Genomic DNA, 27,313 nt, shown 5'->3' with positions numbered 1-27,313 from the left:
GGGAAGGGAGTTTTGCAAACTCTGCAAGGCAGCGCGGACCATCCGGCCAGCCATGTGCAGCAGGTGCAGTGTGGGGGCCCGCCTTCAGCTTGGCCCTGCCCCTTCCCCAGCACATTACCCAGACACCTCGCCCCAACCTCTTGCTCCATTGTTGATGTCACTGTGTGGAAATGATCTTCTGAGTTTCAGAGTGAAACCTCCTCCCTCTGGGCAACTCTTCATCTTGGGAGGGAGAGAGGGAAGGTGGGGGTTGGGGGAACCTTATCAAGCAGAGGATGGTGCGTGTATGGAATAAGCTGCCAGAGGAAGTGGAGGAGGCTGGTACAATTACAACATTTAAAAGGCATCTCGATGGGGATATGAATAGGAAGGGTTTAAGAGGGACATGGGTCAAATTCTGGCGAATGGGTCACTAGGTTAATTTAGGATATCTGGTCGGCGTGGACTGAAGGGTTTGTTTCCATGCTATACAACGCTATGACTATTTCTGCATCGTCAGAACCAATATCACAAGACTAGGAACAGGCCATTCACCCTTCCAGCCTATCCTGGGCTGTGGCCTAACTGCACATATTTCAGTGCAAGTTTCAGAAAGATTCCAGCAGCTCTTAAAAAATTGAACATGCTTTCAGACTTTAATAATGTTTCTGAATGTATAATTTTACCTGTTCTCAATTTTAAATATAACCTATTTCTGGCCCCTCCTGTCTCCCAGCATCCATTCTCTCTCTTCATCAGCTTGATACACAGCGATCAAAGAGGGCTGGAGGAGGGGCACACAGCAGGGAAAGACAATGGACGGGGGTGAGCTGAGGGAGGGGGACAAGAGAGAGAAAATGGACAAGGGTGCAGAGGGTGGCATGACAGAGAGAATGGAGGTGTTGGGCGAGAGATGGAATGGACACAATGCTGTGGATCATGGAGGGCAGTGGATTGGGGGCACAGTGGGTGGCAGGCGAGAATGCACAGGGGCACCGTGGGTGGTGGTGATACATTTCATTTCAATGCAGAACTTTTCTAACAAAGTTGTGAATTCTGTCTGGGTCCCAATGTCGAGTCAGACTTGACATTGTTAGAAAAGCTCTGCATTTAAATTACATTCTTGAGAATGCTATTTAAAACACGTTCTGGGATTAACAAACCAAAGAGCAGAAATCTATTCTAAAAGATTTAAATCTAGAATTGTTTAATGTATCACATCTCTGTGACACTAGACTCCTTTGGATATAAATTGTGATCATGATCTTATTCTCCACAACCACCTGACGAAGGAGCAGCGCTCCGAAAGCTAGTATTTCCAAATAAACCTGTTGGACTATAACCTTGTATTGCGTGATTTTTAATTTTACCCACCCGAGTCCAACACCGGCTCCTCCACATTATTTCTACTGAACACAGCACACAGCTCCCGGTGCTGCCAGTAAACTTTACAATGCGATGAAATGACAAACTCTGCACTCCTGAAAAATTTACATCTGATACACAACATTCGAAACTTAGTGCAGGAGGCAGAAACAAATGAACAGCTTTAAAATAAAACGCTTTGCAGCTCAACTGAGAGTCTGAGCCCAGCAGTAAGTACAGGTAACCTTTATTGCGATCCAACTTTGTTACAGCTTCAGATCCCTTCAGCAAAAAGGCAGAGAAAATGTAGCTGCTTTTTAAATAGCTCAAGGTCAAACACTCCTTCTCCACCTCGTCCCCCCCACCGAGTACCGGGGGGCTGGAAGGATCGGCTGGGGTGATAAGTCAAAAGAACCACAATTCTCTCTGTTACAGCCTGACTATTCTCGGGAATAAGACTAAAGAGGCTTAAACTGGGATTATCAGATCTGCATTTTTACTCTATGCAGAATCGGTATGCCTTAGACTATATACTCGCCCAGGAAGGTGAGGTCTGCACCATTGTCCAAGATAAATGCATTATGGGCATTCCTGATCGCACTATTACTAAGATACAAGACGAGATCCAGGTATTCCTTGAAGGTACCAGTTGGGGAAAATGGGGATCGGGCTTTTGGTACAATTGGCTTATCAATTTAGCTATGTATGTCAGAATAATTTTCTTCTGTTTGTCGGTATTGTTAGGTATTTAATTGCTAGGCTTATGAGGTCCCTTAGTGATATAGATTTGCCCCAGAAGATGCTCCTTTTGCAATCCCATGGCTCACACACATGTTGATGGCCATGATAAATATGATCAGATGAGCTGCAAAGATGGTGGTGCCACTCTACAGGATGTTGATGGCTGGTCCACCTTGAAGGGCATTTAGAGTCACAGAGATGTACAGCATGGAAACAGACCCTTCGGTCCAACCTGTCCATGCCGACCAGATATCCCAACCCAATCTAGTCCCACCTGCCAGCAGCCGGCCCATATCCCTCCAAACCCTTCCTATTCATGTACCCATCCAAATGCCTCTTAAATGTTGCAATTGCACCAGCCTCCACCACATTCTCTGGCAGCTCATTCCATATACGTACTACCCTCTGTGTGAAAAGGTTGCCCCTTAGGTCTATTTTATATCTTTCCCCTCTCACGCTAAACCTATGCCCTCTAGTTCTGGACTCCCCAACCCCAGGGAAAAGACTTTGTCTATTTATCCTATCCATGCCCCTCATAATTTTATAAACCCCTATAAGGTCACGCCTCAGCCTCCGACTCAGCTCCAGGGAAAACAGCCCCAGCCTGTTCAGCCTCTCCCTGCAGCTCAGATCCTCCAACCCTGGCAACATCCTTGTAAATCTTTTCTGAACCCTTTCAAGTTTCACAACATCCTTCCGATAGGAAGGAGACCAGAATTGTACGCAATATTCCAACAGTGGCCTAACCAATGTTCTGTACAGCCGCAACATGACCTCCCAACTCCTGTACTCAATACTTTGACCAATAAAGGAAAGCATACCAAACTATCCTAACTACCTGCGACTCCACTTTCAAGGAGCTATGAACCTGCACTCCAAGGTCTCTTTGTTCAGCAGCACTCCCTAGGACCTTACCATTAAGTGTATAAGTCCTGCTAAGATTTGCTTTCCCAAAATGCACACCTTGCATTTATCGGAATTAAACTCCATCTGCCACTTCTCAGCCCATTGGCCCATCTGGTCAAGATCCTGTTGTAATCTGAGGTAACCCTCTTCGCTGTCCATGACACCTCCAATTTTGGTGTCATCTGCAAACTTACTAACTGTACCTCTAATGCTTGCATCCAAATCATTTATGTAAATGACAAAAAGTAGGAGGGCCCAGCACCGATCCTTGTGGCACTCCACTGGTCACAGGCCTCCAGTCTGAAAAACAACCCTCCACCACCACCCACGGTCTTCTACCTTTCAGCCAGTTCTGTATCCAAATGGCTAGTTCTCCCTGTATTCAATGAGATCTAACCTTGCTAAACAGTCTCCCATGGGGAACCTTGTCGAACGCCTTACTGAAGTCCATATACATCATATCTACTGCTCTGCCCTCATCAATCTTCTTTGTTACTTCTTCATGTAAGACATGATTTCCCATGCACAAAGCCATGTTGACTATCCCGAATCAGTCCTTGCCTTTCCAAATACATGTACATCCTGTCCCTCAGGATTCCCTCCAACAACTTGCCCACCACCGAGCTCAGGCTCACTGGTCTATAGTTCCCTGGTTTATCCTTACCACCCTTCTTAAACAGTGGCACCACGTTTGCCAACCTCCAGTCTTCCGGCACCTCACCTGTGACTATCAATGATACAATTATCTCAGCAAGAGGCCCAGCCATCACTTCTCTAGCTTCCCACAGAGTTCTCGGGTACACCTGATCAGATCCTGGGGATTTATCCACCTTTAACCGTTTCAAGACATCCAGCACTTCCTCCTCTGTAACCTGGACATTTTGCAAGATGTCACCATCTATTTTCCTACAATCTATATCTTCCATATCCTTTTCCACAGTAAATACTGATGCAAAATATTCATTTAGTATCTCCCCCATTTTCTGTGGCTCCACACAAAGGCCGCCTTGCTGATCTTTGAGGGGCCCTATTCTCTCCCTAGTTACCCTTTTGTCCTTAATATATTTGCAAAACCCCTTTGGATTCTCCTTAATTCTATTTGCCAAAGCTCTCTCATGTCCCCGTTTTGCCGTCCTGATTTCCCTCTTAAGTATACTCCTACTTTCTTTATACTTTTCTAAGGATTCACTCCATCTATCCTGTCTATACCTGACATATGCTTCCTTCTTTTTCTTAACCAAACCCTCAATTTCTTTAGTCATCCAGCATTCCTTATAGTTACCAGCTTTGCCTTTCACCCTGACAGGAATATACTTTCTCTGGATTTTTGTTATCTCATTTCTGAAGACTTCCCATTTTCCAGCTGTCCCTTTACCTGCAAACATCTGCCTCCAATCAGCTTTTGAAAGGTCTTGCTGAATACCGTCAAAATTGGCCTTTCTCCAATTTAGAACTTTAACTTTTAGATCTGGTCTATCCTTTTCCATCACTATTTTAAAACGAATAGAATAATGGTCACTGGCCCCAAAGTGCTCCCCCACTGACACCTCAGTCACCTGCCCTGCCTTATTTCCCAAGAGTAGGTCAAGTTTTGCACCTTCTCTAGTAGGTACATCCACATACTGAATCAGAAAATTGTCTTGTACACACTTAAGAAATTCCTCTCCATCTAAACCTTTAACACTATGGCAGCCCCAGTTGATGTTTGGAAAGTTAAAATCCCCTACCATAACCACCCTATTATTCTTACAGATAGCTGAGATCTCCTTACAAGTTTGTTTCTCAATTTCCCTCTGACTATTGAGGGGGGTCTATAATATAATCCCAATAAGGTGATCATCCCTTTCTTATGTCTCAGTTCTACCCAAATAGCTTCCCTGGATATATTTCCAAGAATATCCTCCCTTAGCACAGCTGTAATGCTATCCCTTATCAAAAATGCTATTCCCCCCCCTCATTTGCCTCCCTTTCTATCCTTCCTGTAGCATTTGTATCCTGGAACATTAAGCTGCCAGTCCCCTGAGCCATGTTTCCGTAATTGCTATGATATCCCAGTCCCATGTTCCTAACCATGCCCTGAGTTCATCTGCCTTCCCTGTTAGTCCTCTTGCATTGCTACGTTCCCCTGAGAATCCATCACCCCCTACATTTTCCAAAACAGCATACCTGTTTGGAGTCTTTTGTGGATATACCCATTTCAAACAGTTTTGCTGTTTTGGAAAATGTAGAGGGTGATGGATTCTCAGGGGAACGTAGCACAAACAGCCAAGTTTCTGGTATTGAGACTGGCTCTAATGCAACGAGGGGTACGTCGGCTTCCAAGAGATCAATTGTGTTAGGGGATTCTGTAGTCCGAGGTACAGACAGACGTTTCTGTGGCCAGCAGAGAAAAAGCAGAATGGTGTGTTGCTTCCCTGGTGCCAGGATCAAGGATGTCTCAGAGAGGGTGCAGAATATTCTCACGGGGGAGGAGGGCCAGCAGGAGGTCATTGTCCACATTGGAACCAACGACATTGGAAGGGAAATGGTTGAGACTTTGAAGGGAGATTAGAGAGAGAGTTAGGTAGAATTTTCAAAAGGAGGTCCTCAAGGGTGGTAATATCTGGATTACTCCCAGTGCTACGAGCTAGTGAGGGCAGAAATAGGAGGATAGAGCAGATGAATGCATGGCTGAGGAGCTGGTGTATGGGAGAAGGAGTCACATTTTTGGATCATTGGAATCTCTTTTGGGGTAGAAGTGACCTGTACAAGGAGGATGGATTGCACCTAAATTGGAAGGGGACTAATATACTGGCAGGGTAATTTGCGAGAACTGCTTGGGAGGATTTAAACTAGTAAGGTGGAGGGGTGGGACCCAGGGAGATAGTGAGGAAAGAGATCGAACTGAGACGGGTACAGTTGAGAACAGAAGTGAGTCAAACAGTCAGGGCAGGCAGGGACAAGGTAGGACTAATAAATTAAACGCATTTATTTCAATGCAAGGGGCCTAACAGGGAAGGCAGATGAACTCAGGGTATGGTTAGGAACATGGGACTGGGATATCATAGCAATTACTGAAACATGGCTCAGGGATGGCAGCTTAATGTTCCAGGATACAAATGCCATAGGAAGGATAGAAAGGGAGGCAAAAGAGGAGGGGGAGTGGCATTTTTGATAAGGGATAGCATTGCAGCTGTGCTAAGGGAGGATATTCCTGGAAATACATCCAGGGAAGTTATTTGGGTGGAACTGAGAAATAAGAAAGGGATGATCACCTTATTGGGATTGTATTATAGATTTGTTTGGATTAGCCTTCCCTTTCCATTATCGTGGTGCGATCAAAGGGAGGAATGAGGGTGTGGGCATCTGGGAGGTAGGACAAAATGGTTTCTGCTTGGCTAACTCGGTTGGAACTGAGTCAGGCAGATACTCATGACTCAGAACAAATATGAAACCATAGACTGACGTAAATCCGGTGAAGAAAATTGCAAATGCAGAAGTAACAATGTGAACCTAACCATTAATTGCAGAAGTAACAGCTTAGCCCTAATCACCAGAGGGGACAAATACAATTCCAAGAACAGGTTGTTTTCAAGAAATTATGATAGGCTAAGTCAAAAGTGGACAAGGACTTTGTGGGATCTGATTGGTTGTTAATATGTGATCATGCTGCATGTCTGACTATAAACAATGTACACAAGCTCTCTGCAAACTCTGTAAAAGTCGGCGGATTCTTTTGGCGGTCTAGGAGTACTCATCCTTCTGGGCTGATCAGAGTCTACCGACCCAGCCGTATCAAAGAATAGACAATTGCTTGTGTGATTGACAGAGTCATTTCCAGGTGTACCTATTGACAGGACGTGGGGAGCAAAATGAGACATCATGGTGTGGAAAATAAGAAATGTAGTTTGCTGCAGGCGATATAGAAAGGTAGTTGTTCTAAGAGCTAGTGGAGTGTAATTTCTGTAGATGGGGAGGGGTGAGACATTATACAAACGGTCATGGAATTCTTGTAGCATGTAGTATACTTAAGGCTAAGACTTTAATGAATATAGGAGTCTTTTAAAGAAGTAGTTTTAAAGAAAATCGTTTTAAGCTCGGAAATAACTATGGAGTGTTGTAGCTGACCACAAAAAGAAGAAGGAAGGGCATTTTCACAATAAAGCTTATAGTAACAAGACAAAGAATGCAGTCATCCAAGGGCAGCCTGGTACAGAGATAAGGAAAGAGAAAAACAAGTGAAGTAATTATCTTAAGGTTAGTCCAAATAAGGGAATGAAATGAAATAAATGATTATGATAGGGTAAGAATAGGGAAAGGGGTGTGAGCCTGCAACACACAAACTGTATAAAAATGATTGCATAACTTTGCATTCTTTGCCAGGCTAGCGGGGTGCCCGGACTTGCAAGTTTGTAATAAATTGTCCACGGCTTTGTCTCCGGCAGATTTATAAGTGAGTTTTGTTTCTAACAATGGCATTTACACTAACAGCAGAGAGAAACTGAGCATACAGACATGGCAAACATTAGTGGCAAGCCAGAATCACAAATGTACAGCACAGAAACAGTCCCTTCAGTCCAACTTGTTCATGCCGACCAGATATCCTAAATCAATATAGTCCCATTTGCCAGCACTTGGCCCATGTCCCTCTATCCCTTCCTATTCAATTACCCATCCCTACCCTATTCAAATGCCTTTCAAATGTTGTAATTGTACCAGCCATCACCACTTCCTCTGGCAGCTCATTCCTTGCATGCACCAACTGCTGAATATAGGAGTTGCCCCTTTTAAATCTCACTCTCACCCTGAACCTATGACCCATCCAGGGAAAAGATCTTGTCTATTTACCCTATCCATGCCCCTCCTGATTTTATAAAAGTTTGTAGGGTCACCCCTCAGCCTCTGGCGCTCGAGACTAAACAGCCCCAGACTGTTCAGCTCAAACCCTGACAACATCCTTGTCAATCTTGTCTGAACCCTTTCAAGTTTCACAACATCTTTCCTCTAGCAGAGAGACCAGAACTGCACACAACATTCCAAAAGTGGCCTAACCAATGTCTGGTGCAGCTACAACATAACTTCCCAACTCTTATAATTAGAGGATTGGGAAAGTTTTTAAAACCCACAAAAAAGAATGGAGACACAAACCGATCTTTTGAGGGTCAGCTTGGAACATCAGGGCGGGGGGATGGGAATGAGGGAAGGAAGCTGAATGTGCTGGAGCCAAGGTGGAGGAAGAACAGAGGGTGCAAAACCGGCTTGAAGCTGCAATGAGGAATATTGCATGTGCTGTACTTACACCTGTTACAGTTAGTGGTGGGAATCGGGTGCATTTTAAACATAAAAACAGAAAAGCTATCTACCCCTCCGCCATCCCAACGTCGATTCTTCAATTCCTCCTCATCCGGATAATTAAGACACATACCGGAGTTTGCGGAGTCTGCTCCCTCCCTGGATTCACTCCAGTTGCTACAAGTGACCAATTTCCCCTCCTCCCATCTCTCCCTCCCTCCCAGGATGAAGAGTTGCCCAGAGGGAGGGAGACTCACTTTGACAGTGCGACTTCCGCCTTGTGACGTCAATAAAGGAACCAGGGGCGGGGCGAGAATAGTGACGGATAGAGGACAGGGCGAGACCGTCAGTGGGCCACCGCACTGCGCATGCGCTGCCCTGCAGCAGGGGGAGGACAACACTTTCCCTAAACTCCTCCTTCAGACAATTCCCAGAGTGTGGAAACAAGCCTCTCGGCCTCACCGACCCGACCCTCCCAAGGGTCACTCACCCACCCCTATCCGCACTGCTCGACATTTCACCCTGAGTCATGCACATTATGCCTAATTTAGCATAGCTAATCCACCCTAACCTGCACATCCCTGGGCACTATGGGGAATTTAGCATGGCTAATCCACTTTAACCTGGATAAAGGTTAAAATTACACAACTGCAGGTTGGAGTCCAACAGGCTTCTTTGGAAGCAGTAACTTTTGGAATGTTATAGAGATGTACAGCATGGAAACAGACCCTTCGGTCCAACCTGTCCATGCTGACCAGATATCCCAACCCAATCCAGTCCCACCTGCCAGCACCCGGCCCATATCCCTGCAAACCCTTCCTATTCATATACCCATCCAAATGCCTCTTAAATGTTGCAATTGTACCAGCCTCCACCACATCCTCTGGCAGCTCATTCCATACATGTACTACCCTCTGCGTGAAAAAGTTGCCCCTTAGGTCTCTTTTATATCTTTCCCCTCTCACCCTAAACCTATGCCCTCTCGTTCTGGACTCCCCGATCCCAGGGAAAATAATTTGTCTATTTTTGGAAGCAGTAACTTTTGGAGTGATTTGGGTCAATTCCCGTTTCGGGCAACTGTCTGTGTGGCATTTGCACATTCTCCCAGTGTCTGAGCGGATTTCCTCCCACAGTCCAAAGATGTGCAGGTTAGGTGAATTTACCATGCTTAATTGCCCCATAGTGTTAGGTGCATTCGTCAGGGGTGAATGTAGGGGAATGGGTCTGTGTGAGTTGCTCTTCGCAGCATCGGTGTGGACTTTTTGGACTGCAGGGCCCGTTTCCACACCGGAGGGAATAATTATTTATGTAAAATGCCCCCGATCCATTAGAGTGCCCAACATTAGTTTTAATTGGGTCGTAGAAATCTGAAGTATAATTGTTCGCTTCAGGACATCTAGACTTGAATGAATTTGGCACAGGACACATTGGGCAACCATTAAAGACTCCGTTGTATTTCACCGGGTTGTGGACTCATGCAGAGACACGAACAACTTACTTTGAAAAGAGTGTTCGAGTTGCAAATGGAACGGCTGACAGATATTGAGAGTCTGCATACTTGGTTAGGCAGCTATGTGTCATAGCTAGGATTTGTGGGCGGCACGGTGGCACAGTGGTTAGCACTACTGCCTCACAGAGCCAGAGACCCGGGTTCAATTCCCACCTCAAGCGACTGACTGTGTGGAGTTTGCACGTTCTCCCCGTATCTGCGTGGGTTTCCTCTGGGTGCTCCGGTTTCCTCCCACAGTCCAAAGATGTGCAGGTCAGGTGAATTGGCCATGCTAAATTGCCCGTAGCGTTAGGTAAGGGGTAAATGTAGGGGAATGGGTGGGTTGCGCTTCGGCGGGGCGGTGTGGACTTGTTGGGCCAAAGGGCCTGTTTCCACACTGTAAGTAATCTAATCTAATCTAATCTTTACGAGGCTCAACTCCCTAATTTGGACTGTTCTGGAAAGCGTGTGCTTCATTAGCCTTGGAAGGAAGGAAGGAATAAACAAGAACTGACAAACTGAGATATGAAGAAAGTTGGAAAATGTTACAGAGAGACACACACAGGCAGAAGTTTGCAGAAAAGTTAACACTTCATAATCTGGTTTCAATGCACATTAGCCTGGGTATGGTACTGATATCACAGGGGCCTCAAAAAGGGTAATCCCTCAATACTCAAACCAAAATGTGGTTGACCCCTGCTGGACTGGTTTGTGTTCATTCTTTGCTGCTGCCTATTTCAGTTGATGATGTACATTATTGTTAACATACTCAAACCTGGTGGTACCCAGATTTTCGGAAAGCAGCTAGGAAAAGATCTGAAGCGCGTTTAATTTGTAAACAAACAAGATGCATACTCGAAGAGGGATGCCCTGTGTTTGTTAAGCACTTCCTTGCCTGGTCGGCCTTTTTTACTTGTCTACAACTTGCATATATAGTATCACCTCGCATACATTGTCATGAATATTGTCTAATAAGAGTATTTAGTAGATGAATCAAAACCATCTCAATGACTGAAACAGCTGATATTGGATTGTTGGACAAGTGGAAAATATTTCCATCAGTTAACCAAAACCCTTTTCTTTTCACAGCAGAGAGCGGCGGGAGCTGGGCGGAAGTTCAGGCGGAGCGAAAAGCCGGTCGGGAAGGTAAGTGATTGCTATATAAAGAACTTACCTCGACGCCAACGGTCTTTTCACAGCAGAGAGCGGCAGGAGCTGGGCGGAAGTTCAGGCGGAGCGCAAAGCCGGTCGGGAAGGTAAGTGATTGCTATTAGAGTGGGTGAGTTCTAACCCCAGGTCCTCAGACTTGCCACAAAAAGAGGGTCTAAGGAAGTTTGGATCGAAGAGTGAGGCTTCAGCTCAGGAATCTTTGACAAGAAGTTTGAGTGAAGTGATTACACCACAGTTGAAGAGGGTGAAGACATGACTGCCCAGCTGGTTCAGTGCGCTACGTGCTTGATGTGGGAGGGCAACGACTCTGGTGTGTCTGGCTCGTATATGTGTGGAAAGTGTGTGCATATTCAGCTATTGACCGAGCATATTGCAGCGCTGATGAAAGAACTCGAGGACCTTAGGTTCATCCGAGAGAACGAGATCTTTCTGGATAAGACCTTCAGTGAGGTTATTACACTGACCATACCAGAAGAGAGCAGACGATGAGGAAGGCAGAGAGGAGACAGGTGCAAGAGACCCCGGGAGAAGTACCTGTCAGGAACAAGTTGAAGCTTTTGGAAACAGTAGAGACTGATGACACTGCCAGTTCGCAAGGCAGCCAGGTCTGTCAATCAAAAGTTGGCACAGAGGCAGAGCGGAAGAGTCGGACATCGCACAGAGCCGTGGTAATAGGGGACTCCATCGTGAGAGGAACTGACCGGGGTTTTTGTGGCAGCAGATGGGATTTAAGGATGGTGTGTTGCCTTCCTGGTGCCAGGGTGAAAGACATCGCGGACAGAGTGCAGGAAATCCTCAAGGACGAGGGTGAAGAGCCAGAGGTGGTGGTACATGTCGGCACAAATGATGTCGGGAAGAAGAGGAGGAACATACTACAGCGGGACTTCGGAGAACTAGGAAGAAGGCTGAAAAGCAGGACGTCCAAAGTGATTATCTCCGGTTTGCTTCCAGTTCCTCGTGCTGGTGTGGCCAGAAACAGGGAGATAATGGACTTGAACGTGTGGTTGGGGAACTGGTGCAGGAAGCAAGGATTTAAGTTCTTGGATCACTGGGGTATATTTTGTGGTAAACATAAATTCTACAAGAGAGACGGTTTGCACCTTAATAGGTTAGGGACCAGCATTCTGGCAGGCAGGTTTTCTACTGCAGCACCGCTACATTTAAACGAAGTAGCGGGGGGGGGGGGGAGAACAAACTAGATGTTTAAAAAGGAAATTGAAGGGAAAGTTAGAACAAGAGAAGTCAAGAAAGACAACTACCAATGAGGCAGAAAACTCGGAAAGGGATCATGCTGTAAGGTTGAGTGAAATAGGGGTTGATGGGAAGGGTGAGAGCAGTAACAAATTAAAAATACTATACATGAATGCACGAAGCATTAGACATAAGATGGATGAGCTTGAGGCTCTTTTGGAAATTGGCAGATACGATATTGTGGGGATAACTGAGACGTGGCTTCAAGTGGACAGGGCCTGGGAAATGAATATTCAAGGCTACATGTGCTATCGTAAGGACAGACCGGCAGGCAGAGGGGGTGGGGTGGCCTTGTTAGTAAGGGAGGATATTCAGTCCCTTGCGCGGGGGGACCTAGAGTCAGGGGATGTAGAGTCAGTGTGGATAGAGCTGCGAAATACTAAGGGTAAAAAAACCCTCTTGGGAATCATCTACAGGCCCCCAAACAGTAGTCTGGATGTCGGATGTAAGTTGAATCAGGTGCTGAAATTGACCTGTCTTAAAGATGTTACTACAGTTGTGATGGGGGATTTTAACATGCAGGTAGACTGGGAGAAACAGAATGGTATTGGACCTCAAGAAAAAGACTTTGTGGAGTGCCTCAGAGATGGATTCTTAGAGCAGCTGGTGCTGGAGCCGACCAGGGAGAAGGCAATTCTGGATCTGGTATTGTGTAACGAACCAGAATTGGTCAGAGACCTCGAAGTGAAGGAGCCATTGGGAAGTAGTGACCATAATACATTAAGCTTAAATCTGCAATTTGAGAGGGAGAGGGTACAGTCAGAAGTGACAGTACTTCTGTTGAATAAAGGGGACTATGGAGCTATGAGGGAGGAGCTGGCCAAAGTTCAATGGTGCAATACCTTAGCAGGGATGACCGTGGAGGAACAATGGCAGATATTTCTGCATATAATGCAGAAGTTGCAGGATCAGTTCATTCCTAAAAGGAAGAAAGATCCCAGGAGGCGGCATTGGGTGGCTGTGGCTGACGAGAGAAGTTAAGAAACATATAAAGTTAAAAGAGAAAAAGTATAACATAGCAAAGATAAGTGGGAAAACTGAGGACTGGGAAGCTTTTAAAGAGCAACAGAGGATTACTAAGAAGGAAATATGCAGAGGAAAAATGAGGTACGAAGGTAAATTGGCCAATAATATAAAGGAGGATAGTAAAAGCTTTTTTAGGTATGTGCAAGGCAAAAAATGGTTAGGACTAAAATTGGGCCCTTGAAGACAGAAACAGGGGAATATATTACAGGGAACAAAGATGGCAGAGGAATTAAATGGGTACTTCAGATCTGTGTTCACTGGGGAAGACACAAGCATTCTCCCTGAGGTAACAGTGGCTGAAGGACCTGAACTTAAGGGAATTTATATTTGCCAGGATTTGGTGTTGGAGAGACTGTTAGGTCTGAAGGTTGATAAGTCTCCGGGGCCTGATGGTCTGCATCCCAGGTACTGATGGAGGTGGCTCGGGAAATCGTGGATGCGGTGGTGATTATTTTCCAGAGTTCGATAGATTCGTGGTCGGTTCCTGAGGATTGGAGGGTGGCTAATGTTATACCACTTTTTAAGAAAGGTGGGAGAGAGAAAGCAGGAAATTATAGACCAGTTAGTCTGACCTCAGTGGTGGGAATGATGCTGGAGTCTATTATAAAGGATTAAATTACGGCACATCTGGATAGTAGTAACAGGATAGGACAGAGTCAGCATGGATTTATGAAGGGGAAATCATGCTTGACTAATCTTCTTGAATTTTTTGAGGATGTAACTTTGAAGATGGACGAGGGAGATCCAGTAGATGTACTGTACCTGGACTTTCAGAAAGCTTCTGATAAAGTCCCACACAGGATGTTAGTGAGTAAAATTAGGGCGCATGGTATTGGGGGCAAAGTACTACATTGGATTGAAAATTGGTTGGCTGATAGGAAACAAAGTGTAGTGATAAACGGCTCCATTTCGGAATGGCAGGCAGTGACCAGTGGGGTACTGCAGGGATCCGTGCTGGGACCGCAGCTTTTTACAATATATGTTAATGATATAGAAGATGGTATCAGCAATAACATTAGCAAATTTGCTGATGATACAAAGCTGGGTGGCAGGGTGAAATGTGATGAGGATGTTAGGAGATTACAGGGTGACCTGGACAAGTTAGGTGAGTGGACACATGCATGGCAGATGCAGTTTAATGTGGATAAATGTATGGTTATCCACTTTGGTGGCAAGAACAGGAAGGCAGATTACTACCTCAATGGAATCAATTTAGGTAAAGGGGCAGTACAGAGAGATCTGGGTGTTCTTGTACACCAGTCAATGAAGGCAAGCATGCAGGTACAGTAGGTAGTGAAGAAGGCTAATAGCATGCTGGCCTTCATAACAAGAGGAATTGAGTATAGAAGCAAAGAGGTGCTTCTGTAGCTGTACAGGGCCCTGGAGAGACCACAACTGGAGTACTGTGTGCAGTTCTGGTCTCCAAATTTGAGGAAAGACATTCTGGCTATTGAGGGAGTGCAGCTTAGGTTCACGAGGTCAATTCCTGGAATGGGGGGGATTACCTTACACTGAAAGACTGAAGCGACTGGGCTTGTATACCCTTGAGTTTAGAAGACAGAGGGGATCTGATTCAGACAGCTCAAACCACTGCCTTCTAGTTTTGGACTCCCCTACTCAGAGGAAAAGACCTTGACTATTCACCTTTATCCATGCCCCTTCTAAACTTCTATGATGTCACCCCTCAGCCTCCGACACCAAGGGAAAACAGCCCCAGCCTATTCAGCCTCTCCCTCTCGCTCATACCCTCCAACTCTGACACCAGCCTTATAAACCTTTTCCAAACCCTTTCAAGTTTCACAACATCCTTCCATAGGATGGAGATCAGAATTACACACAATATTCCAAAAGTGGCCTAACCAATGTCCTGTGCAGCCACAATATGACCTCCCAACTCCTTCACTCAATGCTCTGACCAATAGAGAAAAGCATACCAAACATCATCTTCACTATCCTGTCTACCTGCGACTCCACTTACAAGGAACTATGAACATGCACTCCAAGGTCTCTTTCTTCTGCAACACTCCCCCTGTGTAAGTCCTGCCTGCATTGCTTGACCAAAATGCAACACATCACATTTCCCCAAGTTCAACTCCATCTGCCCCTCCTTAGCCTATCAGCCTATCCAATCAATTATAATTTATAGTGAACTCTTATTCCTTAGAAGCTGAAGATCTCCATCCCACACACTCTCCCTCAATTTTCAATTTGATGAACCTAATCCCCTGCTGTACCTCATCCTGAAGTATCTGGTTCATGCTGATTAGCAGGGCCATACTCAGGGGAGATCTAATTGAAACATACAGAATACTGGACAGCCTAGACAGAGTGGATGTTGGGAAGATGTTTCCATTGATAGGAGAAACTAAGACCCGAGGGCACAGCTTTAGAGAAAAGGGAAGACTTTTTGGAATGGAGATAAGGAGAAACCTCTTCAGTCAGAGTGGTGAATCTATGGAATTCATTGGCATAGAAAACTGCAGAGGCCAGGTCACTGAGGATATTTAGACTTAGATAGCTAGGTTCTTGAGTATTGAGGGGATCGAGGGTGACAGGGAGAAAGCAGCAGAATGGCACCCAGAAACTGATCAGCCACGATTGAATGGTATGAGCAGACCCGATGGGCTGAATAGCCTACTTTCTGCTCCGATGTCTTATAGTCTCTTGCTGTCCAGGACACAGAATTGGGAGCAGGAGTCGGCCATTTGGTCTTTTAAGCCTGCACCAGCATTGAACAGATCACAAATGGATATGGATCTCCCTACATCGAGATGCAGAGGCTGGGACTTTTTTCACTGGAGCATCGGAGGTTAAGAGGTGTCCTTAGAGAGATTTAAAAATTATTCAAAAATCATGAGGGGTATAGGTGAAGTGATTGGCAGGTGTCATTTCAAGATTAGGGAGCAAATGTTTAAAGTGAGAGTAGAACGAGTCTAAAGACATGAGGAGCACTTTATTTAAAAAAAAAAGAGTGGTTTGTGTGTGGAATGAATGTCCAGAGGAAGTGGTGGATGCAGGTACAGTTACAATGTTTAAAATACATTTTGATAAGTACATGAACAGGAAAGGTTCGGAAGGACATGGGCCAAACACAGGCAGGTTGGATTAATTTAATTTGTGAATATAGTCAGCATGGATAGAAGGGTGTGTTTCTATGCTGTATGACTGTCACTGTTCTGTACTAGCCTTAAAACTATTTTCTTGCCTTCCCCAAGAACCATCCACTTCTGTTGTTCAAAAGTGATATGAACTCAGCCTTGAATATATTCAATGACCCCCTAACTGCAGGAAGACACCCCCACTTCTAAATTCAATTCCTCTTGCTCATATACCACTTGCCTTGCTGAATGCTTGCTGCACCTGTCTGACAACTGGCAGAGACTGGTGCAGGAGGACGCGGAGGCCTCTTTGCACATCCACACTTCATTCCTGATGAAGGGCTCGTATTTGAAACGTCAACTTTCCTACTCCTTGGATGCTGTCTGACCTGCTGTGCTTTTCCAGCGCCACACACATTTTGACTCTGATCTCCAGCATTTGCAGTCCTCACTTTCTCCACTTCCCAATATATCACCATTTAAACAATACACCTCATTTCTGCTTTTTTTTCCACAGCAAAGGCTATAACTTCACCCTGTGGTACTGCACTTGCCATGTGTTTGAGGCACAGACCAAGACCAGCTTTTCCAGAGTCTGTCCTCTTTCTGGATTCACTCCCTTTCTTTTCAGTTGCTGCAAGTCAACAATTGGATCCCAGCATGAAAATAAAAGAAATAGAAAAGGGAGTGAGAGAAGAGTGCAGTTGGACAGAGGAAGGAAATTACAGTCTTGGATGAATCTCAATCTTCATTCAGAGAGAGAGAGGAGCAGCAGCAGCTTCAGAAGCTCATGGGTCAAGATTAGAGTAATGCTGGAAAAGCACACGTCAGGCAGCATCAGAGGAGCAGGAAAATCGATGTCTCCGATTCAGACAATAGGGCTGTTCTGAATGGTAGGAGGACCAGGCTCCTCATTGGGCCGGCAAATGAAATTCATGCACCATCTTTACAGACAGATAGAAGCATGTGCAGTTTTTTGCTGACACCGAGGAGCACGCGCAGTGCTTGCTGACACCGAGGAGCACGCGCAGTAGGCTCTGTAGATATGCTGGTGTAACTGACAGATTCAACTGGCCAAATATCAATAGGAGGAAAAAAGGGTAGAGCCACAATTTTGTTTCACTTCCCCACCCCCAGCTCGACATAACCGCGCATGCCCCTCGCTATTCTCCTTACCCTCACCCCTCATGATTTTTCAAATCTCAATAAGGTCATCCCTCAACCTCCTCCACTCCAGTGAAAAAGTCCCAGCCTCTCCCTATAACTCAAACCCTCCAGTCCTGGCAACGTCCAAGTAAATCTTTACCGAACTGTCTCTAATAGTATTCTTCCTATTACAGGGTGACCAGAACTGTACCAACATCCTGTACAACCTCAACATAGAAAATTTACAACCCAGGAACAGGCCCTTCAGCCCTTCAAGCCTAAGCCGATCCAAATCCCCTGTCTAAACCTATCACGCAATTCCTGAATCTGTATCCCTCTGCTCTCCTCCTACTCATGCATCTGTACAGATGAACCTTTTTCTTTTTATAGATATTTTTATTGAAAATTTAACATGTTTTTACAAGTTTACAAATTAAAAAAAACAAGTACAAACACTAATATACAATTAAATCTTAAATAAATAGCCAAAACCTGTCAAACAAAAAGAAGAGATACAGAGAAGAAAAAGACAAAACTCAACTACTAATCTAACCTATAACTAACCAGAGTGTATGATCAAATATCTTACATTATTCAAAAGAAAAAAGGATAACATAGTAATGAAGTGGTGAAGTACATGCTCGGGATGAGTTAACATCAAGTCGTAATAAAACCCGTATTCATGCGGGATTCCTCTCCCAAGGGGCCTGAGCCAGAACTGTTACCTCAACTAAATGAAAGCCCTTGAAAGAATGGCCGAAATATCTGTATCTATGAAATTCAAAAAGGGCTGCCATATTTTATAGAATAATTCAGTTTTTTGGTGCACCATATTTGGAAGGAAGTCGAGGGGAATACATTCCATGATTAATCTGTGCCAATTCAGTTTACTAAGATATTTTTTCTTGCATAGAAGGAGAGAATGGAAAATAATTTCCTCCCGTGCACATCCAGAGAAGGTAAGCTCGAGTAGCCCAGAAGAGGAGATACTGGATCTATTGTAATTTCCGTTCCCAAGATTTCTGTCAGGGCGTTTACTACTTTGGTCCAGTATTTGAGGATCTTATGGCATGTCCATAAGCGGTGTGTAAGAATGCCCACCTCTGCTTTACATTTGGGACACACTGGCAAAATTTAGGGCAGGAGCATCTCCAATCTTTCCAGTGCCATATGGGCCCTATGGAGTATCTTTAACTGAATGGCCTGGGTTCTGCTACAAATGGAGATTTTTTTGACATTTTCCCAGATGTCATTCCACATTTCTGTAGAAATTTCCAGCCCCAAATCCTGATCCCATGTTCTAAGCAGATGGTCCATATCTTCCAACACTTCATCACGTAATAAATGATAAAGAGTGCTGACCTATTGGCCACAACAATCTACCTTCTCTATCTGATTTATAGAGAACATCTAATAACATAGTCATCTTCTGTATGTAGTCTCGAATGTAGAAGTATCGAAAGAGGTCTCCATTAGGTAATCCAAATTCCTGATGCAGCTGTTCAAAAGACATCAGGACCCCCTTCTCAAACAGATCCCCTAAATAGGAGATACCGCTGGATCTCCAGGATTTGAATATGGCATCTGTAAGCCCTGGTTGAAAACCCCATGCCCCCACTATAGGAGTATAGGGGGATGTTTTATGTGAATTACCCTCGTTTTGCCACATTATATTCCAAGCTTTAATTGTGTTTAGTACTGTAGGGTTTCTACAGTGGTCCGTAATGATTTTCATTTGATCTAAAAATAAGAGTTTAATAAGAGGGCACTGTACTTGAGAAGCCTCGATGTCCATCTAGATTGATTGCGGGTCAGACGTGATCCAATCGGCTATGTAGCTTAACAAGGAACTTAACTGATACTTCCTAAAGTCTGGAAAGTCCAGCCCTACCTCCTTGCCTGTGGAAGCTGTAGCTTCCTTAACTTAATGAGGGGCCGTCTAGGATTCCAGATGAAAGAACCCAGCCAACCATACAATCTGCGCAGTGCCAGCCTCGGCAGCATCACCGGAAGCATTCTCATAGGGTATAAGAGACGGGGCAAGACATTCATTTTAATTAGGGCTATTCTACCGAGCCAGGAAATTGGAAGGTTTCCCCAGCGTTGAAGGCCCTGTCTTACCCTTTTCACAAAATTGACCTTGTATAGCTGGCCAAATACTGGGTGATAAAAACGCCTAAGTATAAGAAATCCTCCATCCAATAAGTGGGACATACTCGTGAGGCATGGCCTCAGATTTTGAAAAATTAATTTTGTAGCCTGAAAATGCACTACATGTATTAATAACTTGGATTAAGTGAGGCACGGACATCAGAGGATTACTAAGAAAAAGGAGGTCATAATCTGCATATAGGGTAACTTTATGTTTAACCTGTACCAACCCTCGGGGCCGTTATATTAGATCAGCCCGTATAGCTTCCGCCATTTGCTCAATTATTAGCGCGAATAGCAACGGTGAGAGAGGACATCCCTGATGGCAGCCCCTACCCACACTGAAGCTATCCAAACCTAATTCATTGGTGATCACAACTGCTTTGGGATCATTATACAGTGTTGAGACCCATATCTCTAGCCTCAATGCTAATGTTTTAGAGAGAATTTTAAAATCTACAGTTAGCAAGACACACAATCATCTGGATCATTTCCTTTTTTGAGAATAAGGGAGATATTCACCTCTTTCAGTGAAGGCAGGAGGCAGCCCTGACTTATATGAGTGGTTGTACATGTCCATAAGTGGGCCAGCTAATACTCCTGTGAACTCTTTGTAAAATTAAACCTGATAGCCCTCTGGGCCAGGTGCCTTACCGCTCTGAAGTTACCTGATCGCGTCAAGTATTTCCTGGGTTGTTAGGGGAGCATTCAGGACCGATACCTGTTCCGGGGTTAAGTCCGGAAAGGCTTTTAAAAAAGGACTGCATCCTCCTGGCTCTATCTTCACAATCCTGGGATCAGAATAAAACTTTCTGAAGATTGTGTTGATCCTTTTAGGATCGTGAGTCAGAGTACCAGCACTTTCCCTGATAGCTTGAGGGGCCCTTTTTTTCCTTGCGAGAAATGCTAAGCATCTACGAGGTTTATTGCCAAAATCATATAATCTTTGTTTTGCAAATAATATTTCCCTCTTTGCCGTTTGGGTGAGCGCGGTATTCAGAGCTGTCCAAAGGACCGTAATCCTTTAGTAATTTGGCAATAGAAGGTCTGTCAGCGTATGCTGTTTCAGCTGCTTTTAAGCGAACCTCAAGTAGACGCTGTTGTTCTCCCTTTAATTTTTTCTGGGTCACCGAGTATGAAATGATCACAACTCTCGCATAAGCTTCAATAGTCTCCCACATCATTGACGGGTTACTAGCCGTACCTGAATTAATTTCCAAGAAAGCTTTAAATTCTTGAGAAAAATATTTTGTAAATTTACTATCCTTCATTAAGAAGGAACCCATACGCCAATGTCAGGGGGATGCCTCATTGTTCCTAGACTTGATTTCCATGTACACAGCAGCGTGATCAGAAATTATTATATCACCTATTTTACAGGATGATATGGAATTTAAAAAAGTCGAGAGGGCAAAAAACATGTCAATTCTAGTGTGACATTTATGTGGATTAGAGTAAAAAGAGAAATCTCTGCCTTGCGGGTGGAGATACCTCCACACATGTATTAATCCTAATTCTTGATTCAAATCCGACAATTGTCTAGATCTGGGGGATACACCCGTAGTACTCTTGGGTATCCTGTCTATTTCCAGCTCCATAATGCAATTCAAGTCTCCCCCTATAATTGTATGACGAGCACCGAGAGCCATCAGTTTGGAGAAGGCTTCTGTTATAAATTTGAAAGGATGTGCCGGGGGACAATACTGGTTTAAAATCCCATATTCCTCTCCATTTATAAGGGCTTTAATTAGTATATATCGTCCAGATTCATCTTTTATCTGACTTAGGATTTTGAAAGGGAGATTCTTCCAAATAAGAATGACTACTCCCCTACTTTTTGAGCTGAAGGAAGAATAGAAGGCCTGATCAAATCCACCCTGTTGTAATTTCAAATGTCCTTTATCCAATAAATGGGTCTCCAGTAGAAGAGCTATATCAACCCTTTCTTTTTTGAGGTTTGGTAATATTTTCTTCCCTTGGATTGGAGAATTACTCCCCTTGACATTCCAGGTGCACCATTTAATCGAATGACTAACCATAATCATCCAGGCAAGTCCGTGACCCCCCCGGAGGAGAAACACCATCCAAAACACCACGAGCATAGACCATAGAAAATTCACAAAAATAGAGATTGTTTAATACATTCACAATATAATAAAAAACTATTTCTAAATAAAAAAACAAAAACGTATTTAAACGGAGATTTTCCCCCTCGTTTCCGGGGGAATCACTTCCTTTCCGAAAACCCATCATATCCTCTCCCGACCAGTGCCCCACCCTCGACCCAGGCACCCCATAATAAAGTGAAGAAAATTCAAGTGTACGACCAAGCTAAAGTTAACAGTGAGTTAACTTTACAATACAACGGATACAATAAATTATATTAGTGGATGTGCAGGTAAAACTTTGATCATGTGGAAGGCTCCTTTGGGGCCTTGGATGGAGGTGAGGGAGGAGGTGTGGGCGCAGGTTTTGCAGTTCCTGCGGTGGCAGGGGAAGGTGCCAGGATGGGAGGGTGGGTTGTAGGCAGTCACGGAGGGAATGGAAGGTGGAAAGGGGTGGGGAGGGAAATATATCCCTGGTGGTGGGGTCTTTTTGGAGGTGGCGGAAATGTCAGCAGATGATTTGGTTTATGCGAAGGTGGTAGGGTGGAAGGTGAGCACCAGGGGAGTTCTGTCCTTCTTACGGTTGGAGAGGTGGGGTCTGAGGGCAGAGGTGCGGGATGGGGACGAGATGCGTTGGAGGGCATCTTTCACCACGTGGAAAGGGAAATTGCGGTCTCTAAAGGAGGAAGACATCTGGTGTGTTCTGTGGTGGAACTGGTCCTCCTGGGAGCAGATATGTCAGAGGAATTGGGAATACAGGATGGAATTTTTGCAAGAGGTAGGTTTTACCTATGTGAACAATGAAGGCAAGTGTGCGAAACACTTTCTTCACACCCGTCTCCCAGTGATTTAACTTTCAAGAACAATGAACCCGAACACCCCCGGGTCTCTGTTCTACAACACAACCCAGGCCTTAACATTACCTGTACAAGTCCTGCCCTCCTTTATTTTAGTAAACTGCAAACCCTCACTTATATTCATACCTCTGTCATACACACACTCTCTCTCAGACATACACATACACCATCCTCTCATTCTCCATCACAATCACACTTTATCAAGCATGCACACATGCAAATACACACTCACTGACGCACAGTCTTATACACAAACTCACATACACACACACTTTCCTGATGAAAGGCTTTTCCCCGAAACGTTGATTTTCCTGCTCCTGCGATGCTGCCTGACTTGCTGCAACACCACATTCTTGATCCTAAACTTATTACCCTTAAGTTCTGGGCTCCCCCATCCAAAGGAAAATACCATGTTTAGTTACCCTATCCATGTCTCTCATGACGATATAAAAGCGTATAAGGTCACTCCTCAGACTCTGGCAAGCTACGGAAAACAGTCCCAGTCTGTCCTTATGTCTCTCCTCACCCAGGTAACCAAGACACATACCTGAGGTCGTAAAGTCTGCTCCCTGGAATCAATCCAGTTGCTACAAGTGAGCCTGCTCCGCAATCATTAAGATCATGGCTGACCTGTCCATCGTCTCATCTCCGCCTCCCTGCACTGTCACAAGGAACCCCTTAATTCCCCTACCAGGCAAAAACCCACCGAACTGTGTCTTGAATATACTTAATGAAGCTGCCTCTATTGCTTCCTTGGCCAGAGAGTATTCCATAGATTTTGATGAAGACCTTTTGCTCAAAACATCTATTTTCCTGCTCCTCGGATGCTGCCTGACTTGCTGTGCTTTTCCAGCATCACTCTAATCTAGACTATTCCATAGATTCATGACCCTCTGGGAAAAGCAGTTCCTCCTCATCTCTGTCTGAAAGCTACTCCCTCTAACCTTGAGGCCTAGTCTCACCTACCAGCAGAAGTTACCGGACAGGGTAGGGCTTCATCCCCACAGTGCAATGACATTAGGAAGATGTTTCCATTGGTAGGAGAGACTAGGACCAGAGGGCACAGCTTTAAGAATAAAGGGAAGACCTTTAGAAACAGAGACAAGCGATGTCGCCTTTTCTGCCAACAGCGAGGAGCATGGACAATGTGTTGGTGACACCAGCGAGCAGGTGCGCTGTTGTTCACACTGAGGAGCAGACACAATGTGCTCTGTGGCGAAGCTGATGTTATTGACAGATATTAAGTGTTCAAATGCCAAGAGGAGAAATAAAGGGTAGAGCCACAGTTCTTTTTTCCAATGTGGCTCAACATTTTATAGCTTTTGCATTTTGTCTGGTTGCTCAACTTTTTTTTAAGTGTCTTTTCGTCAGTGTAGGGGTGAGGTTCACAACTAGAGGGCATAGGTTTAGGGTGAGAGCAGAAAGATATTAAAGGTACCTAACGGGCAGCTTTTCCATGCAGAGGCTGGTGCACATATGAAATGAACTGCCAGAGGAAGTAGTGGAGGCCGGTACAATTACAGCATTTAAAACACATCTGAATGGGTATATGAACAGGAAGGGATTAGTAGGATATGAGCCATGAGATTGTTATGGGCCCCAGCTATGCCTGCCTCTTCGTAGGGTATGTGGTTTTCCGCTTCTTCCTTTCCCGCCGTACCACCCAGTACCCTTCCACCGACACCCTCCTTCGACTGACCGAACTGGTCCTCACCCTGAACAACTTTTCTTTCCAATCCTCCCACTTTCTCCAAACAAAAGGAGTAGCCATGGGCACCCGCATGGGCCCCAGCTATGCCTGCCTCTTCGTAGGGTATGTGGAACAATCCATCTTCCGCAACTACACTGGCCCCACCCCCCATCTTTTCCTTCGCTACATTGATGACTGTATCGGCGCTACCTCGTGCTCCCACGAGGAGGTTGAACAGTTCATCCACTACACTAACACCTTCCACCCCGACCTCAAATTCACCTGGACAGTCTCGGACTCCTCCCTCCCCTTCCTAGACCTTTCTGTTTCTATCTCAGGCGACCGAATCAACACGGACATCTACTACAAACCTACCGACTCCCACAGCTACCTGGACTACACCTCCTCCCATCCTGCCCCCTGTAAAAACGCCATCCCATTCTCCCAATTCCTTCGTCTCCGCCGCATCTGCTCCCAGGAGGACCAGTTCAAAATACGTACAACACAGATGGCCTCCTTCTTTAAGGACCGCAATTTCCCCCCCGACGTGGTCGACGGTGCCCTCCACCGCATCTCCTCCACTTCCCGCTCCTCCGCCCTTGAGCCCCGCCCCTCCAACCGCCACCAGGACAGAACCCCACTGGTCCTCACCTACCACCCCACCAATCTCCATGTACAGCGCATCATCCGCCGTCACTTCCGCCACCTCCAAACAGACCCCAGCACCAAGGATATATTTCCCTCCCCTCCCCTATCAGCTTTCTGTAGAGACCACTCCCTCCGCGACTCCCTTGTCAGATCCACACCCCCCACCGACCCAACCACCACTCCCGGCACCTTCCCTTGCAACCGCAGGAGGTGCAACACTTGCGCCCACACCTCCCCCCTCACTTCTCTCCAAGGCCCCAAGGGAAACTTCCATATCCGCCACAGATTCACCTGTACCTCCACCCACATCATCTACTGCATCCGCTGCAGCCGGTGTGGCCTCCTCTATATTGGGGAGACAGGCCGCCTACTTGCGGAGCGATTCAGAGAGCACCTCTGGGCCACCCGGACGAACCAACCCAACCAACCTGTGGCACAGCATTTCAACTCCCCCTCCCACTCCACCGAGGATATGCAGGTCATTGGACTCATCCACCGCCAAACCACAACAACCCGACGGTCGGAGGAGGAGCGTCTTATCTTCCGACTGGGAACCCTCCAACCGCAGGGGATGAACTTGGACTTCACCAGTTTCTTCATCCCCCCTCCCCCCACCTTGTCTCAGCCGGATCCCTCCAGCCCGGCACCGCCTTCCTGACCTGCAGTCTTCTTCTTGACCTCTCCGCCTCCATCCTACTCCGACCTATCACCCTCACCTTGACCTCTTTCCACCTATCACATTTCCAACTCCCCTCCTCCAAGTCCCTCCTCCCTACCTTTTATCTTCTCCTGCTGAACACTCTCTGCTCATTCCTGAAGAAGGGCCTGTGCCCGAAACGTCGAATCTCCTGTTCCCTGGATGCTGCCTGACCTGCTGTGCTGTTCCAGCAATAAAGTTTCAACTGGCGTCTTGATCCATGTTGGGGATGGAAGTGGATTATGCTGTGGGTGACTTACTCGTAGTAGACCAATAAGTATTAGATAAGTAATCATGACACACAAACCTTGGGTTATTGACTGTCTATTTGGGAGCTCACAAGTCACTCCGACGAGTAACAGAGAGTTGTATGATTATATAGGTTACAATCATTTAACAATTAGCAAACTGTTAATTGCAGGATATTGAGCAACCTAAGTCACTTTGCCCAGCGACACAGTGTCTGGATACTGGATCAGTGGTGCTGGAAGAGCACAGCAATTCAGGCAGCATCCGAGGACAGGCAAAATCGATGTTTCGGGCAAAAGCCCTTCATCAGGAATAAAAGCTTTTATTCCTGATGAAGGGCTTTTGTCCGAAACGTCGATTTTGCCTGTCCTCGGATGCTGCCTGAATTGCTGTGCTCTTCCAGCACCACAGATCCAGAATCTGGTTTCCAGCATCTGCAGTCATTGTTTTTACCACAGTGTCTGGATAGTGTTGGTTAGTAGCTGATAAGTGTACAATAGGTCCTTGCAAAGAGAAGGATATTCCCACGCAAGGAAATAATTTGTTTATCAGGTAGCAGTACAGCTGCAAGGCTTAGTGTCTCTGTTAAGTCAGGGAATTAAAGGTAGTTGGGACAATGCAGGGAAGAGGAGCTTAGACAATGGATGCATCAGCCCTGATCTTAATGTAGGCTGGAAGGGCCAAATGGCCTACTCCTGCTTCTATTACTATGAAACTATAACCCTGCATTTCCCATGGTTAACCCACTTAACCTGCATATCCCTGGGCACTGTGGGCAATTTAGCATGGCCAATCCAAATCAAGGCCGGTGAGTAATGTAGTGATGTGGAAAATGAATATCAGAGAACAATAGAAAGGGACAAGGAGAGTAAATATACCAGCAATGAAAACTGGATACTAATGTCACAAAAACTGAAATGATACATGGTGAGTCTGAACGTGTGCCACATTGTAACAAAAGTGAATGAATTAATTGCACTCATTGAAATGAATAATTATGGTCTGAGACTCCTTACAGACACATGGCTTCAGGATGGCAAGGATTGGATCCTGAATATTGAGGGGGGAGTCAGATGGGAAGCTAGGTAAAGGCAGAGGGTTGGCACTGCTCACCAAAGCACTGAGCATACGGTAGTCTGGTGTCAGCTCGGGTTTCACGACCTGATTTCTCTGTCCTCTGATCTCCCTGTTCCCACTGAGTAAGTCCACTCTTGGCTGAAACAATTATACCCTGGCGTTAGTTCATTTACCTTGCAGAAGCAATTATGGTTGCAGAAGTAACACTGCTTTACCTATATCCCACAGGGGTGACCCTACAATCTTGTATAAAATAATGTGGGGCATGGCGAGGGTAAATAGACAAGATCTTTGATCTGGGATTGCTCATAGGTTTAGGGTGAGGCTGAGATTTAAAAGAAACCTCAGGGGCAACTCCCAGATACAGAGGGTGGTGTGTGTAAAGAATGAGCTGCCA

The 27,313-nt window shown here is 45.5% G+C and overlaps 3 protein-coding genes across 12 annotated transcripts in view; 2 read left to right on the top strand and 1 right to left on the bottom strand.

Moving 5' to 3' along the window:
* The window catches only part of LOC148142977 (uncharacterized), a 425,985-nt gene that overhangs the window by 104,380 nt on the left and 294,292 nt on the right, over positions 1-27,313 (bottom strand). For 3 of the 9 annotated variants that reach the window (XM_087973947.1, XM_087973940.1, XM_087973948.1), the window contains exon 1: positions 8,396-8,527. The exons of 2 other annotated variants lie outside the window; for them this stretch is intronic. The gene's annotated coding sequence lies outside the window, so the exon portion shown is untranslated. Of the gene's footprint in view, positions 1-8,118; positions 8,139-8,269; positions 8,290-8,333; positions 8,528-9,925; positions 9,946-27,313 lie in introns of those variants that run through there. 4 more of the 9 variants (XM_087973944.1, XM_087973941.1, XM_087973945.1 and 1 more) reach the window with 4 other exon arrangements.
* The window catches only part of LOC148142982 (uncharacterized), a 146,389-nt gene that overhangs the window by 54,307 nt on the left and 64,769 nt on the right, over positions 1-27,313 (top strand). The window lies entirely within an intron of this gene.
* Positions 1-27,313, top strand: part of LOC148142983 (uncharacterized) — a 112,785-nt gene that overhangs the window by 73,817 nt on the left and 11,655 nt on the right. Inside the window, exon 2 of one of the 2 annotated variants that reach the window (XM_087973969.1) lies at positions 10,841-10,897. The exons of the other annotated variant lie outside the window; for it this stretch is intronic. The gene's annotated coding sequence lies outside the window, so the exon portion shown is untranslated. The remainder of the gene's footprint in view (positions 1-10,840; positions 10,898-27,313) is intronic. 2 annotated transcript variants of the gene reach the window in all.

This window comes from Chiloscyllium plagiosum, unplaced genomic scaffold (genome assembly GCF_037043375.1).
Source record: "Chiloscyllium plagiosum isolate Xiang-an unplaced genomic scaffold, Cpla_swu_hap1 HiC_scaffold_27, whole genome shotgun sequence".
Lineage (NCBI taxonomy): Eukaryota > Metazoa > Chordata > Chondrichthyes > Orectolobiformes > Hemiscylliidae > Chiloscyllium > Chiloscyllium plagiosum.
Note: the sequence above shows the minus strand (reverse complement) of the source record. Positions and strands in the feature narration are given on the sequence as shown.